The following is an 18,984-nucleotide window of genomic DNA, read 5'->3' on the forward strand; positions in this document are numbered from 1 at the left end:
GGTATTCATTTCTGACTCTAATAGCTGGTGCTCATCTCTATTACTTAGCTGAGTGAGCCAGCTTCATCTGAAAGCCTTTTCCATGGTCATGTGGCTAGTATTATTATACACTGAGGCCCACAGAACACTGGTATCCTCCCACCAACCTGCTACCTATTTATCTATTCGCATTTGCATGCTTTCTGCTAAGTGGGCAGGAGCTGGGACAAGTGATGGGAGTTCACCCTGTCATATGGCTCCCAGATCTCAAACTCAGGCTGTCTGCTTTCCAATGAACAAACACAGTGTCTTTAACTACTGAGCCATCATGCACCAATGTGCTTAAATCTTAGTTTATTTTCCAGTCCTTAATTGTATAAACACCTATGTGAAAGGAAAATGTACAGCTGTTACCTGCCAAGGCTGCAGATTTGTGAGTTGAAACATTTTTCCCACCATCCTTTTGTCTTGATTTTGTCCATTTGATAGTAACGTTTGCAAAGAATGAGCCACAGCATAGACACCATTACAGATATTGTAACTATGACCAGTCATTTCCATTTCAAAGACTGCTCTGGGTAGGCTGTCCAGTTTCTCCTCCCCAGTGCATTGTCCAATGTCCATTTTTGGTGATCCTGAATGAGGAAAGAAACAGTCAAATACTTGCTCCCAAAAATCTTTTATAAATCCATCTCTCTGCCTCAAATAAGGTTTTATGGACTGAACAAAGTCCTGAAATCCCAAAATATCATTTGATTGGATTTGAAAAGAAATGGCCCCATTGAACAGTTGCAGATTCCAACTGTTCTGAATTCCTGTGAGTATGAAATCAAATTGGCTGGTCATGATCCAAACTTTTCTAAATGTCATATTCTCTTTAAAGGTAGGATCCAGCATAAATATGACACTTGTGAACCATACGAGCAACAAGGATTCTCCATAAACAATAAATATGTTTGCCCTGTTGTCTGTGTAATGTTGATGAAGAGTAGATGTTATACCATCAAATTTATCCAAGTTATCAAAAGCGGGTATTCCTTGGACCTGTTGTAGGAAGGCTGAACAGATTTCATTCTGGAGGAGTAATAGTTGCAGTTTATGCAAAAATTGTTCTCCACTGTCAGACTCAGAAGCAAAAAGCCCAACCCACTTCCATCCAAATTGTTGTAACAATCCTAGAATCCCAATGTATAAAGCAGCTTCATTTGGGGCCATAAAGTAAAGGGAGGATAATTGAATGGCATGAAATGCTTCTGGTGGATATGAACCATATGTAAGCTGAAAGAAAGTCAAAGTATGTTAAACTATATTAACAGAATAATAGAATAACAAAGTTGGAAGGAACCTTGGAGGTCTCCTAGTCCAACCCCCTGCTGAAGCAGGAAACACTATACCATTTCAGACAAATGGTTGTCCAATCTCTTCTTAAAAACCTCCAGTCATTGGATCACTCACAAGTACTTAGAGGCAAGTCATTCCATTGATTAATTATTCTGTCAGGAAATTTCTGCTAGTTCTAGGTTGGTTCTCTCCTTGATTAGTTTCCATCCATTGCTTCTTGTCTTGCCTTCAGGTGCTTTAGAAAATTGATTGACCACCTCTTCTTCCTTGTAGCCATTTAGATATTACAACAGTGCTATCATGCCACTTCTACTCCTTCTTTTCATTAAACTAGGCATACCCAATGTTCTGTATTTGCATTCTTGTAAACCTGTGTTCTGATTGGCTAAAACGCACAGCACTCGGATTGGTTGAGTGTGCAGCACTGATTGGCCATTATGAAGCAACCACGATTGGCCGAGCCGATTGTGGGAGATTTGAACGGCTGTCATTGGCTGCGGCGCCCTGTGCAAGACCGATATAAGCCGCCGCCGATCCAAGCCAAGCAAGCCGATCTACCTTACAATAAAAAGAGCTTTTAAAAGTCACTCGCCTCGTGTCTCTTCTTGGGACTGATCTACCAATATAACACTGGCGACGAAGGTGGGATACTGAAACAAAGACCCACCCCGCACATGGCATCGTGGCACAGCAACTGGCAAAATGCCCAGCAGCACCGCGCCACCCGCACCTTTCAACCAGGCTGCAGAGGATTGGGAATGTTCCATCGATAGATTTCTCATGTTCCTAGAAAGCAGCAACCTAAAAAACCCAAATGGGCAGAAAAAAAGGGCCGTGTTCCTGACCCACTGCGGGCCCGCAGTGTTCAAGATGGCGAAAGCCCTCACCAAACCCCTCGATGTGAAGGCGATGGACTGGGCTGACCTCGAGCCACTGCTGCGAAGCCACTATACACCCGCTGTACCAACCCTCATCCGCCGGCACGATTTCTACCAGAGGGATCAGTAGGAGGGTGAGAGCATCAGCGACTTCGTGGCTGATCTACGGGACCTCAGTGGCATGTGTGGGTTCACTGACATGGATGAAGCCCTGTGAGACCGTGTCGTCCTTGGACTCAAAGACCCTATCCTGCAAAGCCGGCTAATGGCGAAGGGCGACATATCCCTTACTGATGCTCTCGCCGAGGCAACCGCAGCGAAGGCGACCCGGAAATCGGCGGCCCGAATGCGGCAAACGAGCACATCGGACCGGCCTGTGACAACCGAGGCAGCCCCAACCCCTGAGAAGCACGCCGAAGCCAGCCACCGAGCAACCACCACCACACATCATGGCGATCTCGACTCCCTCACCGACACCGAGGACGAAGAGGAAGACATCCACCAGCTCCAAGCGGAACGAGACCGGCGTGAGCGGCGAGGTCGTAAGTCAGGGTTCCAGTGTGCCGGGTGCGGGGGTGACCATCCACAGTCGGAATGCAGGTTCTTCAACGCAATCTGCCGGCACTGCAACAAGCGGGGCCACATCGCCAAGGTGTGCCGGTTCAAGCGGAACCATAGTCCCCGGCGTCGAAACAGCAGCCCCCGGAGACAAGACAGCACCCCCCCAGGAACAGAGACCGACACGCCGAGAGCCGATGGAGCCGGGATGGAAGAAACAGGTGTCTCAACGAGGCTCGACAACGAGAAGAAACCCACCAAACGGTTGTTATCGGCCACTCTTCAAACTGGGACACCCAGAAGGTACATGTGGAGGTGGGCATCGAAGACCTACCATGCAAAATGGAGGTGGATTCCGGATCCTACCTCTCCATGGTCACTTGGCGGGAAATCAAGTGCCTGGTACCTACCATCCATAGGCGCGAACTGGAAAGCCAGAAGCTCATCCTCAAAGACTACCAGGGGAACTGCATCCCCATGGTCGGAATTGGACACTTTAAAATCACGTTCAAAGGGCACACTGAAATACTTCCTCTAACCATCGTGGACAAGGACCGCCCTAGCCTTTTGGGACTACAATGGTTCGCACCATTGGGAATAGAGGTGACGGGCACCAACCACATTGCCGAGGCGGACTGGGAGGAGCAGCTCGCAAGAGTGAGCTGGAAAGCCAGAAGCTAATCCTAAAGGACTACCAAGGGAACCGCATCCCCGTAGTCAGAACCGGACAATTTAAAATCACTTTCAAAGGGTGAACAGCAACACTTCCCCTAACGATCGTGGACCGAGACCGACCCAGCCTCTTGGGACTACAGTGGTTTGCGCCGCTCGGAATCGGAGTGACGGGCATCGACCACATCACCGAAGCAGACTGGGAAGAACAGCTCGCGAGGGACTTCCAGGAGGTCTTCGACGGCAGCCTAGGCAAGTACCAAGGGCCCCGATTTCCTTCAACCTAGACCCTAACATTGCCCCAATCCGCCTTAAACCCCAGCGAGTACCCTTCGCGCTCAGACCTAAGATCGATGAGCAGTTAAACAAACTCATCGAGCAAGGGGTACTCAAGCCAATAGACCATGCCAGGTGGGAGACCCCTATAGTCACCCCGGTAAAACCAGATGGGTCAGTGAGAATTTGTGGTGATTACAAGGCTACCCTCAACCGCGCTCTGCAACAGAGTGCCTACCCCATCCCAGTGGTACAGCACCTTCTGCACTCACTGGGGGGAGGCAAGGTTTTCGCGAAACTCGACCTGGCACAGTCCTACCAGCAATTGCCGGTCAACGCGGAAACCGCAGAGGCGCAAACCATAGTCACCCACCACGGGGCCTTCCGCTGCAAGAGGCTCCAGTTCGGAGTCAGCGTAGCCCCGGGGGTCTTCCAGAGCCTAATGGAGAGGCTACTCCAAGGCATCAAGGGGGTAGTGCCCTATTTTGATGACGTGCTGGTGTCAGCGGCCAACCAAAAACAATTGGAGAGCCACCTGAGGGAGGTGCTTCAAAAATTCAAAGACTCGGGGTTAAAAGTCAAAAAAGAGAAATGCCAGCTGTGCACTGAGAGAGTCGAATTCCTAGGGTACCTCCTAGACCAGCACGGGATCCACCCAACGGAAAAAAAAATCAGGGCCATCAAGGAAGCCCCTAGACCAAGGAATAAAACCAAGCTGCAGGCATTTCTGGGGCTGATTAACTTCTATAATGTTTTCCTGCCCCAAAAGGCAACCATGGAGGAACCGTTGCATAGGCTGCTGGACAAGACAGCCACCTGGAACTGGGGAAGGCGAGAGGAAAATGCATTCAACCGAACAAAAGACCTACTCACATCGGACGCTGTTCTCATCCAATACAGCGAGACCCTACCGCTAGCAGTAACATGCGACGCATCCCCCTTCGGCGTCGGGGCCATCCTCAGCCACACTCTCCCTGACGGAAAAGAGGCGCCCATCGCCTTCTTTTCAAGAACCCTCTCAAAACTGGAAAGGAATTACAGCCAGCTGGATAAGGAGGCCCTGGCAATCGTCACCACCATAAAGAAGTTCCACTAGTACCTTTACGGCAGAACCTTCACCATCATCACTGACCACAAACCACTGCTCGGGATTCTGGCAGGGGACAGGGCCACACCGAACATTCTATCCCCTAGAATGACAAAGTGGTCCGAATTCCTTGCCGCCTACAATTACCGGCTAACCCATCGGCCCGGTAAGACAATCTCACACGTAGACGCCTTGAGCCACACCCCGTTGCCCGACCTGGACGCCGACCCAGCACCCACCACGTCCACCCTGAGCATAGAGACCTTACCCAATCTCCCCCTGACCGCGTCAGACATTGCCCGGGAAACCAATAAAGACAAACGTCTGGTGCGGGTTTTAAACTGGATGGAGAAAGGGTGGCCGGAAAAAGACGACGATGAACAAGTCAGGACCTTCCTGAGCTGGCAAACAGAACTCTTTACACAAAAAGGTTGTTTGCTATGGGGGGACAGGGTGGTTATCCCAGAGAAATTACAGAAAAGGGTTTTGGACATGTTACACGAGGGGCACCCGGGCATCGTTAGAACAAAAGCCCTGGCCAGAAGTTACGCTTGGTGGCCAGGGATGGACAAGGAAATCGAAGCCTGGGTGGCATCGTGCAGGCAATGCCAAGAATCCAGGCCAAGCCCTCCCACCGCCCCAATCCTGGAATGGGAAACCCCCAGAGGGCCATGGTCCAGGATTCACATAGACTTCGCCAGGCCCACAAAGGGACACACATTCCTGATAACGGTAGACGCTTACTCCAACTGGTTGGAGGTAAGCAACATGAGAACGACTACCACATAGGACATTATCAAAGAACTCAACAAACTATTCTCAACCCACGGCCTCCCAGATGTAATTGTATCTGACAACGGGCCCCAATTTACTGCGCTACCATTTGAAAAATTCCTAGCAGAATGGGGAATACGGCTTGCGCTGACAGTGCCAGCACATCCGGCGGAGAATGGGAGGGCGGAACGAATGGTCCAATTTACCAAAAAAACAATCCAAAAAATTGAAACCGGGGAAATACAAGAAAAGATTAATAAAATGCTATTTATACAACATATAACTCCAAACACGACAACCAACAAAAACCCGGCAGAACTATTAATGGGGAGGAAATTAAGGTCCCCGTTAGACAGGCTGCACCCCACGTACAACCCTGAGAAACCCCCCGGCTTATCTAGCAAGCACCAAACATTCACACCGGGCGACACAGTATACGCAAAGAACCTCACAGGGGACCCACTCTGGGTACCAGCAACAATAACCCAGGTAACAGGTCCCCACTCGTACCGGCTACAAACAACTGACGGACGAGCATGGAAAAGACACATCGATCAGCTAAGATCGAGAACCAACACGGGAAATACAACCGACATGCAAAAAGATAAGGAAACCGTAGGGGGAAGGGGAAACCCAAACAGCAGCCAAGAAAGAGAGGGAAACCCCGCAACGCAAAACAAATAAACCCAATAAGAAAGAAACCAGCAATACTCACCAGCGGAGTCACCGACAGACTACCAGCCCGAAGCCTCGCCTGGAAGGTACAGCCAAGCCAGTTCGACCAGTCCGGAAAGACCGGGCGGGAACAATGGAGCCAGCAGCTCGACCAGCCCGGGTAGACCGGGAGGGAGCTACGGCAAAAGGCCCGACTCACCCTTCCAGGCAGTTCCATCGATGAGGCAGAGAGCAACACAGACCCCGACCGAACCAGCCGGAGACCAAGAGACAACTAACCTGCGCAGGTCCAGTAGACAAGTACGGAGCCCCGCATACTTACGGGACTACGTTACGTAGGACCAAACCAAGAGGGGAGGGGTGTTCTGTATTTGCATTCTTGTAAACCTGTGTTCTGATTGGCTAAAACGCATAGCACTCGGATTGGTCGAATGTGCAGCACTGATTGGCCGTTACGAAGCAACCGTGATTGGCTGAGCCAATCGCGGGAGATTTGAACGGCTGTCATTGGCTGTGGCGCCCTGTGCAAGACCGATATAAGCCGCCACTGATCCAAGCCAAGCAAGCCGATCTACCTTACAATAAAAAGAGCTTTTAAAAGTCACTCGCCTCGCGTCTCTTCTTGGGACCGATCTACCAATATAACACCCAATAAGATAGTCTGTGCCCTCTTTTTCCCTGCTCTTTAGGGTCTAGCTGAAATAAAGAAAATTGCTCCTGTAATTTCTTCCTGAAATTATTACTACAATTATTGGGACATTCATTCATTCATTCATTCATTCATTCATTCATTCATTCATTCATTCACTCACTCACTTATTCATTCATTCATTCATTCATTCAAGAGGCAACTAGGGAAGATATTTGAGCAGAAAAAAGGGAAAGTTTTCAAATGCCTTATCACTTATGCAGGCTGAGTAATTTTCAGTTACTCCCTAAGTCTTAGTTATAACCTTCTTGCTAGCTTCTTGTTTGAATCAGTGGCTATGTATGTGTGTGTGAGAGAGGGTGCGCATGTCCCTTTGAGTCAATTTTATTTCTGGAGACTACCTGGATAAGTCCCTACAGTATTCTTGGCAAGACTGTAGAAGTGCTTTGCTATAATTCATAGGGCTAACCCAAGGTCACCCAGCTGGCTTTGTGCCTAAGGTGGGACCACAAGTCACATTCTTCCAACTGCTAGTCTAATACTTTAACTACTGTGGCAAATTGGCTTTCTTTTTGACAATAGTTTTGGATATATACAAAATACCACTCATGCTTCATCATAAAATCTCCAGGACCGTAAAGCCTTGAAATTTGGCACATATGTTCCTCTTGGCTTCTAGGTGCTCACTAAGAAAGGATTTTTTGAAATGACCATCAAAGCATTAGTATTTCATATATTATTATTAACATGCTCTGATGCTAAGGAGTTCGACTCCCCCTCCCTTGAAAAGAAATGTTCCAAATGCAAAAGACAAGCAGAGGACAGGAGTTTCAGTTTTAGTTTCACAGCACCAAGCAGCTTTAGTACAGAACAGTTGAGCTAAGCCACACCTAGGCTCCTTGCTGTCTCCCTTGCTCACACAGCAAATACTCTTTCAGGTTCCAAACAGCCCTCAACTCTCACACACACTGACAGGATGTTAGCCAGATGAATACTGATGGATGCTGGTAGGCAGAGGCAGAATTTTTTCTCCATATTTTCCTCCCCATAAATTAAGTCCAACCACATAGTTTAACAGCAAAGTATGGGTATCAAGCTAGTATACACATATGAAGAACAGTTGCAGTAACTGGGTATATCTAGTCTAATGAAAAGAAGGACTAAGGGTGACATAACAGCATTTTCTCAGTATCTAATAGGCTGCCACAAAGAAGAGGGGGTCAACTTATTCTCCAAAGCATCTGCAGGCAGAACAAGAAGTAGTGGATGGAAACTAATGAAGGAGAGAAGGAACCCAGAAATAAGGAGTAATTTCCTGACAGTGAGAATACAGTAGAATAGAGTGAAGTGGAGTGGAGTGGAGTGGAATGGAATGGAATAGAATAGAATAGAATAGAATAGAATAGAATAGAATAGAATAGAATAGAATAGAATAGAATAGAATAGAATAGAATAGAATAGAATAGAATAGAATAGAATAGAATAAACAGAGTGGAACAGCTTGGCTTCAGAAGTTGTGGGTGCTTCATTATTGGAGGTTTTTAAGAAGAGACTGGACAACCACTTGTTTGAAATGGCATAGGGTCTCCTGCTTGACCTCCAAGGTCCCTTTCAACTCTATTATTCTATGTTCTGTTTGCTAGCCAGCCTCCTCTTGAAACAGCTCCAGATTTCACCACAGATAGTGGTCAAGCCACTATATCAGGTGACCCTCTCAAATAAGATTAATTTCCAAACAAATGATTTGGTTAATTATCCCCACATCTACACCAACCTGAGGTATCTTGTAGAAATCTATAATTCCTGCAATATGGGAAGAAGTATCAGATCCAAGTCCTCCAAGAATGGCCATGAGATTTTTATGAATGCCACATTCATAGTTGGGAAGAAATCTGTTTGATTTGAAAAGCAGGTCGAGAGTGGTCCGATAAGTCATTCTTGGATCATAGAAGCTGTCTGAAACGTGGACACCAAGTGTGACATTGGATGAGATTTGCGGATTCCCATTGATCTCCTTGATGGCAAATTCTAAGGAAAGGACATGCTGGTAGAATTTTGTGATCATACTGAAAATAAATAAAGCGTTCCAGAAAGTAAGTATGCAGTGGATGAATTTGTTCATATAAAATGATATTTTTGGCTAGAACTGGAATTGAAAGATCAAATTCCTTTTTGGTGTTAATATTTCAGAATTATGTAGCTCCACATAGCACTAAATTGCAAATATGTTTGGGGAAGTAGCCATTCTATTATTCATTCCATTATATCTGAAAATTTACTCATAAAGACGTACAACTTTATAGCTTGTTAGGTTATAAGGCAAAACAATGTACAGTATATATTACCCTTTTCTGCAGAATATAATTTAAATTTTCATTTAATATAATTTTCCTTTCAGCTTTGCTCAGTCCTGACATAGATCTGAATAAAGATATACATATTCTTGGTTTTTTAGGTCTCTGAAAGGTAGTTGATTTAATATTACAGTTTTGTGCTATTTTTTTACAGCTATTTCTCATTTTACATAAAAATTGTTTTGCTTAAACAAATTTTATTGCATCATTCTTATTTTATAGTACAGGAACACCATGCTTGAACATTTTCACTTTCAATTTCTCTCTATATCAAATCATCATAGTATATCATAATATATAATATATATCGCATCATTGTACCATCTCCCTATCTGTAGTTTCTCCACAATCCAGCTAATCTTTAGAAATTTTAAAGCAGGTTCATGTTTTATTTTATGGAGAGGAGATGGAGATGCAATTTGTTTCTGTTTTGTTTTTTGTTTTGTCTGTTCATGATAAGGGAAGCCAAATTCTGCAAAGACAATTGAAATAAGGTTGTATCTTTAGTGGTGAAGAAGTATTTACAGAAAAACTCAGCATCTAGCAAAATGCAATCTATTTATTTATTTTATGTATTTATTTTATTTTTCAATTGCTTACAAGATAATAGGTATAAGTATAAACATGAGTAAGAATACAGGAAATAGGTACAAATAAATGGGGACAATAGTACAGAGACAAGAGGCACGATGGTGCACTTATGCATGCCCCTTACAGACCTCTTAGGAATGGGGTGAGGTCAATAGTGGATAGTTTGAGGTTAAAGGAGTGGGGGTTTGAGGATGTAACAACAAAGTCAGGTAGTGCATTCCAGGCATTGTCCACTCTGTTGTTGAAGTCGTACTTTCTGCAATCAAGTTTGGAGCAGTTAACGTTGAGTTTGTATCTGTTGTGTGCTCTTGTATTGTTGTGGTTGAAGCTGAGGTAGTCATTGACTTGTAGGACATTGTAGCAGATAATTTTGTATACTACGCTTAAGTCCAACCATAGGCAGCATACTTCAAGATAGTCCAAGCCCAAACTTACCAGTCAATAAATACTTCAGCTTCAACCATAACAACACAAGAGCACACAATAGATACAAACTCAAGGTTAACTGCACCAAACTTGATTGCAGGAAATACGACTTCAGCAACAGAGTGGTCAATGTCTGGAATACTCTACCTGACTCTGTGGTTTCTTCCCCAAACCCCAAAAACTTTAACCTTAGACTTTCTACTATTGATCTCACCCCTTTCCTAAGAGGTCATAGGGGGTGTGCATAAACCCACCAACGTGCCTACCATCCCTGTCCTATTGTTTCTTTTATTTTTCTTATATGTACCCATTTCATGTATTCATAACTTATACCTATTATCTTGTAGGCGGTTTGCAAATCAAATAAATAAAAATAAAAAAATAAATAAAAAATTTCAAGCCTGGTGGTATAGGGTATTTATTCTGTTGGGAGCAGAGGAGTGTAGTACTCTTCTGGTGAAATACGTCTGGAGTTGCTCAATTGTATTAATGTCTGATATGCAGTGCTCATTCCAGACAGATGACCTGTATTTGAGTATTGGTCTAGCAAAGGTTTTGAATGCCCCAGTTAGCAATTCAATATTTCCAGAGGAGAAGCTTCATAAGATTAGATTTACAACTCTTAATGCCTTTTGGCAATGCTGTTACAGTGAGCTCTAGCGCTTAGATCATTAGATATGAGTACTCCGAGGTCCTTGACAGAGTGAGGGTCATCAACGAGTATCAATCAATCTAGTAGAAGGTACCTCAATAACCTTCCTATGGGTATATACTTATGGGAAAAAAACACAAAGACCCTTAGATCTCATCTAAGTAAATTAATTTAAAAATAAAGAATATAGAAGAGTTCAGTATAAAAGACACTAGATTGCTAAATGTGCTTTCTATATCTTTGTGATCTGGACATCTGAAGTGAACAAAGTCTTCATAATCTTGTTAATGGTAAAACTGGTCTTTAAGTTGTTCTCACAGTTTTGTGACATCTTTTCAAAAGGTGATCGATTTATAGAGGGAGAACAGCCTTTTCCCTTGGTATATAGAATATAGAAATAGGGTTGGAGAGGACCTTGGAGGTCTTCTAGTCCAACTCCCTGCTTAAGCAAGAAACCCTACACCACTTCAGACAAATGGTTATCCAATCTCTTCTTAAAAACTACCAGTTTTGGAGCATTCACAACTTCTGGAGGCAAGTTGTTCCATTGGTTAGTTGTTCTCCTTAGTTCTAAGTTGCTTCTCTCCTTGATTAGTTTCCACCCATTGTTTCTTATCCTGCCTTCAGGTGCTTTGGAGAATAGCTTGACTCCCTCTTCTTTGTGGCAATCCCTGAGATATTGGAACACTGCTATCATGTCACCCCCAGCCCTTCTTTTCATTAAACTAGAACAGTTCCTGCAACTGTTCTTCATATGTTTTAGACCATATTTGTTAAACCAGAAACAAAAGATCTGATCTGCAAAAGCTAACAAGGGGCAAATTCCCATTAGGTGAGGATAGACATTTGCTTACTTTGTAATATCAAATATCCTATGTGAAGGATATTCATCAAACCAATGTTCATTGGAAACAAATATAATCTGAGAAACCATCCCTCCAATTAAGAGATCACCTGGTTGGTACCATTCATGCAGAACAGGAAAAGGATCGGCAACCGAGCAAGTCAGTGTATCCACTTTGATTACTGGAAACATTAGAAGAAAGAACATGTCCTTGGTACAAAGGCTACAAGTTGAGGCAGTCAGCTAGATTTTTTTTTTAAAAAAATGGACTAGTCCCCATGCACCTGTTGAAAAAAATGAATTTATCTAGACTTGAACAACAGGAGAATAACGAATTGTTTCGATATTAATAGCAATGTTTCCTGATTAATAGTAACAAAAAATGGCAGAATCATGAAAATGAATAGCATTGTTTCTTCTTATTATCAAGATCCCCACAGAGAGGCTGAGATTTTATCTTATTTTATGCTTGCTTTCTGTTTTTTGAATCTTTTTGCATAGCTCTCACCTATTCGAGTAGATCAGGAAATGATAATGATCAACCCAATTCTCAGAAGACTAAATTATCCATTCTACTTTTTTTTAATCCACACTTGAAACAACAGTGACTTTCCATGGGAATGTTTATTTTAATTGATTTCAAAAAGCCTATTTCAAATTCATCTGGTTCCTTAGTTAATTTCTAACTTTCCAAAAACAACACCCTAATCACCTTTCTGCTGTTTATTCATTTACAGTTCTTAATCTTATTCCCAAAAGTTCTTAACCTTTAAATTCATACTCAAAATTGCTTTCATTGAGGACTGAAGGAAACTCACCCATTGAATTCCATCAAACATGCTGTTCCAAAGGTTCTTAACATTTGAAAAGCAGTAAAAAAAAAACCTTATTCTAAAATTACTAATGAAACTTCTCCCCATCAACTACTTTAGAATTCAAGGTAGTATGTAATTTCCTTAATCACTTTCCCTTTTGATTTATAAAAATATTTCTTCTATTTTTTTGTTCATCCCTTGTCAAGTGCTTGCTGACACTCGATCAGGGCTGTCAAACTCATGGCCAATGTGCTGGATACATCACATGCTAACCATGCCCGGTTTAACAAAGGGGGAAAAAGTCATGATACATTAAGTGATGATGCCGTGGTGACAAGAGTTTGACACCCCTCCCAGAGGCCCGGGGAAGGACTCCAGACTTGGGAAGGTGAAAAACAGACCTCCTGGAAATATCAGAAGTCTGGAAACGGGGCGTTTCTGGCTTCCAGTGGGCCTCCAGATCCCAGGGAGGCCATTTTTGCTCTTCCAGAGGCCCGGGGGAAGCCTCCAGACCCTTGGGAAGGCAAAAATGGCTCTCCTGGAAGTTCCAGTAAGCCACGCCCACCATAGCCATGCCCACTCAGCAAGCGGGAAGCAAACTGGTTGCTGGGATTTTTGAATCCCACCCCTGAATTTGGGTCCAGCCCTTCAACCACAAAGTAAAGGGACATGTAAAATATAGACCTTTTCCCCCTTAAATTATTGGTGGAAGACATAAAACCTGTCTTAGTTATTAAAGTGACAACCTGAAATGTATTTCAAAGTGACATCTTGAAATGTGATTTTAATTATATCTCAGTACTCAACACTGCATTGATGAGGGACAAGAAAACTCCAAGTGAAAGTGATACCTAAGCCTCTTTGATATGCCACAGAGTTTCTTCTTTGGCTAAGACACCTAACTTGCTTCTGGCCCAAGAACTCTTCCATGCATTTAAAACACTCATTCATATTTGTTACCAGTGATTGGGTTTTTTTTAAAAGGAAATTCAGATTGTTATCATTTCATTTTTCTCCAAAAATGCCTATTTCAAGGCATTTTCAAGATGGCAGTATTTTCTTTGGTTCTTCTCTTCCAGATTGGATATAGTAATGTTAATAAGCTGCTCATCAGGAGTTGATAGGAGCATGTGTTGCTTGGGCGGATGATAGTTTGTTAATTTTAATGGGTTATTGTTGTATCAAACATAATTCTCATCTTGTTAAGTATTGTCATATGATTGCATTGAAAACCTTCCCTGAAACTTTTCTTGCTATCCTAGTCTACAGCAGGGGTGTCAAACTCTATTTCATTGAGGGCTGCATCAGGGTTGTGTTTGACCTTGGGAGACCAGGGTAGGCATGGCCATGGTGGGTGAGGCCAGTTCCACATCACTAGTGTTGGGGGCACGTGTGGTGGCCCAAGTGCTTTGCCAGTGAAAACAGGCTCTCAAGCTCTGTTTTTGCCTGTGACGGCCTCCTGGAACCCTCTGCCAGTGAAAAAGGAGCTGGAGGAAGCTGAAGGGTCTATTTTCACTGACAGAAGCACTGCAGGCCAGCCCCCGGGCCTTGAGTTTGACACCCAGCATATTTTTTGAGGTCTGCTTCCTTTATTGTTGATATTTGATCCTAAAAGGCAAAATCTATATACCAGTTCACTGTTTTGTTTATTGATTTTAAAGATGTTTGCTGCATGTGTTGTGATATATTTGGTCTTCTTTACTATATTTAACTATAGTCCCATTTTTACAGAAATTGCCAGGTTTTTATTTTATGTGTTTGCATTGGTGTGACATAAGAGTCTGTGTACCAACGGAGTCTGTTTACCAACCATGTCTGCAAGAAGTGCCTGTATTTTCTTTTCTTCAAGGAAGTAAAATATTGCATCTGTGTGGGTTTCTCCTTTCCTTTATATTATGTCTCTAGGTACAAATGCTTGTTAGCTTGGGGAGGGTCTAAGACAAATCATCATGGCCAACTCATCATGACCAAATTGTCATGGCCAATTCACCATGGAACAATTCAATGCTGGATTAATAGTTTCATTCAGTTACTTTCATTATTGGTAATCATATTTTCATTGAAATGATTGCAACTTTTGTATTTCTGAATGAACTTCATTTTATTATTATTGGCCTTAATTCCATTGAAATTAATTTAACTTTTATATTTGTTGAATTGTCCTGTGGCGAGTTGTTTCATGGGGAGTTGGCCATGGCAAGTTGTCCCATTCTGGCTTGGAGATGGGAGACTATACATAAACAAACATTCACACATTCTGATTATATAACTACATCTATATATCTATATCTATCATCTATCAATATCTATCAATCAATATTTGTCTATCAATATTTATCAGTCTATCAATATCTGTCTGCCTGTCTGCCTGTCTATCTATCTATCTATCTATCTATCTATCTATCTATCTATCTATCTATCTATCATATTCAGCTTTGTTCGGGTATTTTCCCACATCATTATAGTTGTGCTTTTAAAGTTGTAGCAACGTTTCGGGAGACATTTCTGTCTCTTTTGTAGCTTTTTTTGTCTTGATTGGCTGGCAACAAAAAAGCTACAAAACAGATAGATGATATTACAAACACCAATCAAGCAGAACACAGCAAACTCCAAGACCAATAAACACAGACCAAGACTCCCAACCAATCAGGATGAAGAAAAAACCATTCTGGCAAAGCAGTAGGCTAGCACCAAATTTAAAATAGAAACGGCTGTGAAAGTCTGACTCACAGATGAACACTATACAGAAGCCTGATGATGGCAGATGAGATTCTGCTGAAATGTTGCTACAACTTTAAGAGCACAACTATAATGACGTGGGAAAATACCCGAACAAAGCTGAATACCATACATATAAATACCCGGAAAACTTAAGAATATATTTATGTGCTTCTCAGAGTAATGTGAGCTTGCAGCTGCTTCTTCCTTTTAACTGCTAGTGGGGGTGTGACTTGATTGGGTGGGGGCTTGGCTGTATTCTGATTGGGTGGGGTGTGTTCTCATTGGTTGGGGTTTGGCTGTGTTCTGATTGTTTGGGGGCTTGGCCGTGTTCTGATTGGCTGGAGGTGTGTTCTGTTCAGGTGGGGGCTTGGTTGTGCTCAGGTTAGTCTCAGTTGCTGGGGGATTTGAGCTGGTGAGCTGTGATCCTGCTATTTGGTTTCGCGTTCGTGGTCTTGCCGCATCTTCATGGTGGGTGTCAGTTCACTTCATGTATGGCTCAGAGGGGTTTGAAGCGGGTAGTGATGCAGTTGCAGTGCGGCTTCTGGTCCGTGGTCATGTCTCATCTTCTATGTGGGTGTGAGTCTGCTTTCTACGTGGAAGTGTGGTGGTAGCATCTTGTGTGGCCCTCGTTGGTGTGGGTCTGGTGTCATTCTTCATGTTAGGTACTCGTCTGTTCATGAGGGTGGGTTTCCAAATGGCTGGTAGGCGGGAGGTGTCATCTCTTTTATTCATGCTGTGTGGGCATTTTTCTATCTCTATGGCTTCTCTGATTATTCTGTTGTTGAAGTGTTCGGTTTTGGTGATAGTTCTGATAGCACAGAGCCGAAGACACAAGCCTGATATATATATATATATATATATATATATATATATATATATATATATATATATATATATATATATATATATATATATATATATATATATATATATATATATATATATATATATATATGATATATATATATCGTGGTACTTACATGTATGGTGTTCGGCTTGGTTGGGTATTTTGCCTAGATACTTCCATCATCAGGCTTCTGTATTGTGGGAGAAGCCGATGATAACCAAAGATTACTTTAAAATACCACAATAACAAGCCAACACTATACATACACTCATAATATATATATATATATATATATATATATATATATATATATATATATATATATATATATATATATATATATATATATATACACACACACACACACACACACACACACACACACACATTCAGCTTTGTTCGGGTATTTTCCCATGTCATAGCAGTTGTGCTTTTAAAGTTGTAGCGACGTTTCAGCAGAATCTCATCTGCCATCATCAGGCTTCTGTATAGCATTCATCTGTGAGTCAGGCTTTTTACAGTGGTTTCAGATTTGAATTTGGGGCAGCCTATTGCTGTGCCAGAATGTTTTTTTCTTCATCCTGATTGGTTGAGAGTCTTGATCTGTGTTTATTGGTCTTGGAGTTTGCTGTGTACTGCTTGATTGGTGTTTCTAATATCTTCTGTCTGTTTTTTGGCTCTTTTTGTATCTTGATTGGCTGGCAACATTGTGTTACTTTTATTGGAGGCCTTTAGTGCAGCTTGGCTCCGGTAAATGGATGGCTATCATTAGTTAGGAAGCTAGGTTTCATCTGGGTGCCTGGTTGGGGTGTGTTTGAGCTGGAGGTATCAGGGGGATCTGTTTGTGCCCAGGTGTTTGCCTGGCTTGTGGTGTGGAGATTTTTTTGTTTGTGAGTGCAGGCTTCCAAATGATTGACAGTCTGGTGGAATCATCTCTTCTGTTCATGCTTTCTGGTCTTTTTTCAATCTCTATGGCTTCTCTGATGATTCTGTGGCTGGGGTTTTCTATAGTGGCTAGGGTTTTGGTGCCATTGAAGTTGATGCTATGACCTGTGGCTTCCATGTGTTGGACTAGTGAAGAAGTGTGTTCCAGCTTTTTGACTGCATTTTTGTGTTCATCCAGGTGGGTACTTATTCTTCTATTGGTCTGTCCAATGTATGTGGCCGGGCATAATGCACAGGGGACTTCATATATGCCTTGGTTTTCCAGGTCAATTTTATCTTTGGGGTTTCTAAGGACGGCTGCTATTTTTCTGTCTGTTTTGAAGGCCATCTTGATGTGATGCCTGTGTAATACCTTACTAATTTTGTCTGTAGTACCTCTTATGTAGGGCAGGACAGCTGTTCCATAGGTCTGTTCATCTTCTGGGTCTCCATTATGTCTCAGTGTGTTTTTGTGGATCAAGCCAGTGATTTTGCTTTTGTGGAAGCCGTTGGCTGCCAGTACTTTAGTCAGGGTGCATAGTTCATTCTTTATGTGTGTCTTGTCTGCCAGGTGTTTGGTTCTAGCAATTAGTGTTTTAGCCACGGATCAGATTTGCATTTTCCCAAATGGGCCAATATGACAATTCTAATAAAATGGAACTTTGAGGAAATGTTTGTTTTGGAGTTTAGTGGTTTGGAGTTGGTTAGTTGAAATGCTGACATACATATAAATATTAATCACTGTCCATTTTGAATGCATAGTGGAAAGGGGAAGTTTGAGAGTTCACAAGGTTGAAACTGTATGGAAAAAAAATGTGGCTGAATCTGAATGTTCTGCTTTGGATGCCACGAAGCCTCTTCCCAGAAGGTAACAAGGAAAACAGGTTATGAAGAGGATATGTAGTGTCCCACACAATCCTGTGGACTTTGCTCAAGCATTGCTTATGTGCTACGTCCTGGATAGAAGAGAGTGAGCTGCCAATAATCTTTTCTGCCATCCTCATCACTCTCTGCACTGCCTTTCTGTCTGAAGCAGTAATGCTTCTAAACCAAACAGTAATGCTGTTTGCTGCAAACAGTAATGCTACTCTCGATCATTCCTCTATTGAAAGTGGTAAAGATAGGGGGAGGAAGATGAATTTTTCTCATGTGATGCAGAAAATGTAGGCACTGCTGAGCCTGCTTCACCACTGTCTCACTGTTGAGTGACCAAGCTAGCCTTAATAAATCAAGACTTCATTTCCTGCAGCTTGCCTCCAAACTCATTGGCTTTTGCATCTTTCTCCTGGCTTGGAAACAGGCTGGATTTTAATCCCAACAGGACCTTAGCTTAATGACTGAGTGATTCACTTAAGTGTAGTGAGTTGCTGTACCACCTTGGCAAAAATGGTTGTAAAATCAAGTGTGACACACTTAATAACCTGCCTTGTTTAGAAGGAATATTCTGGTCTCAAGTGTAGTTATAAGCCAAGGAAAATCTATCATTGTGGATCTATTACTGTTGACACTGTGGAAAGCAGAACATTATAGTGATCACTAGAATAATCTATTTTTCTTATTTCCTTTATTTAAGAAACATTTTGTCCGGGTTCCGGCAATTGCCCTAATTGAATCATGAGCCTTGAGCAACTTCAAAAAAACTCATAAAATTTATTAGAAGCAACATGCCCGCATTAATCTAAATGAAGCCAACTCTGGCATACATAATTTACAATCACCTGTGATCCTGTTTCCCCCTTCCCCCCAGGTGTATCATAAATCAGATTCTCCAATGAAGCACATTCACAGACTAAGTGTCATCAATCACATTCTCCAATGAAGGATTTTTGTGGCCAGAAAATCATTATTTATGATAATGGTGGTTTGTACTTCTGGTTTTAAACTGCCATACTGCTCCTTCAGATTCCCCCCTTCTTGTTTA

The sequence above is a fragment of the Notechis scutatus genome, chromosome Z (assembly GCF_049901735.1).
Source record: "Notechis scutatus isolate UNSWTSFEM ecotype Mainland chromosome Z, rNotScu1.2, whole genome shotgun sequence".
Taxonomy (NCBI): domain Eukaryota; kingdom Metazoa; phylum Chordata; class Lepidosauria; order Squamata; family Elapidae; genus Notechis; species Notechis scutatus.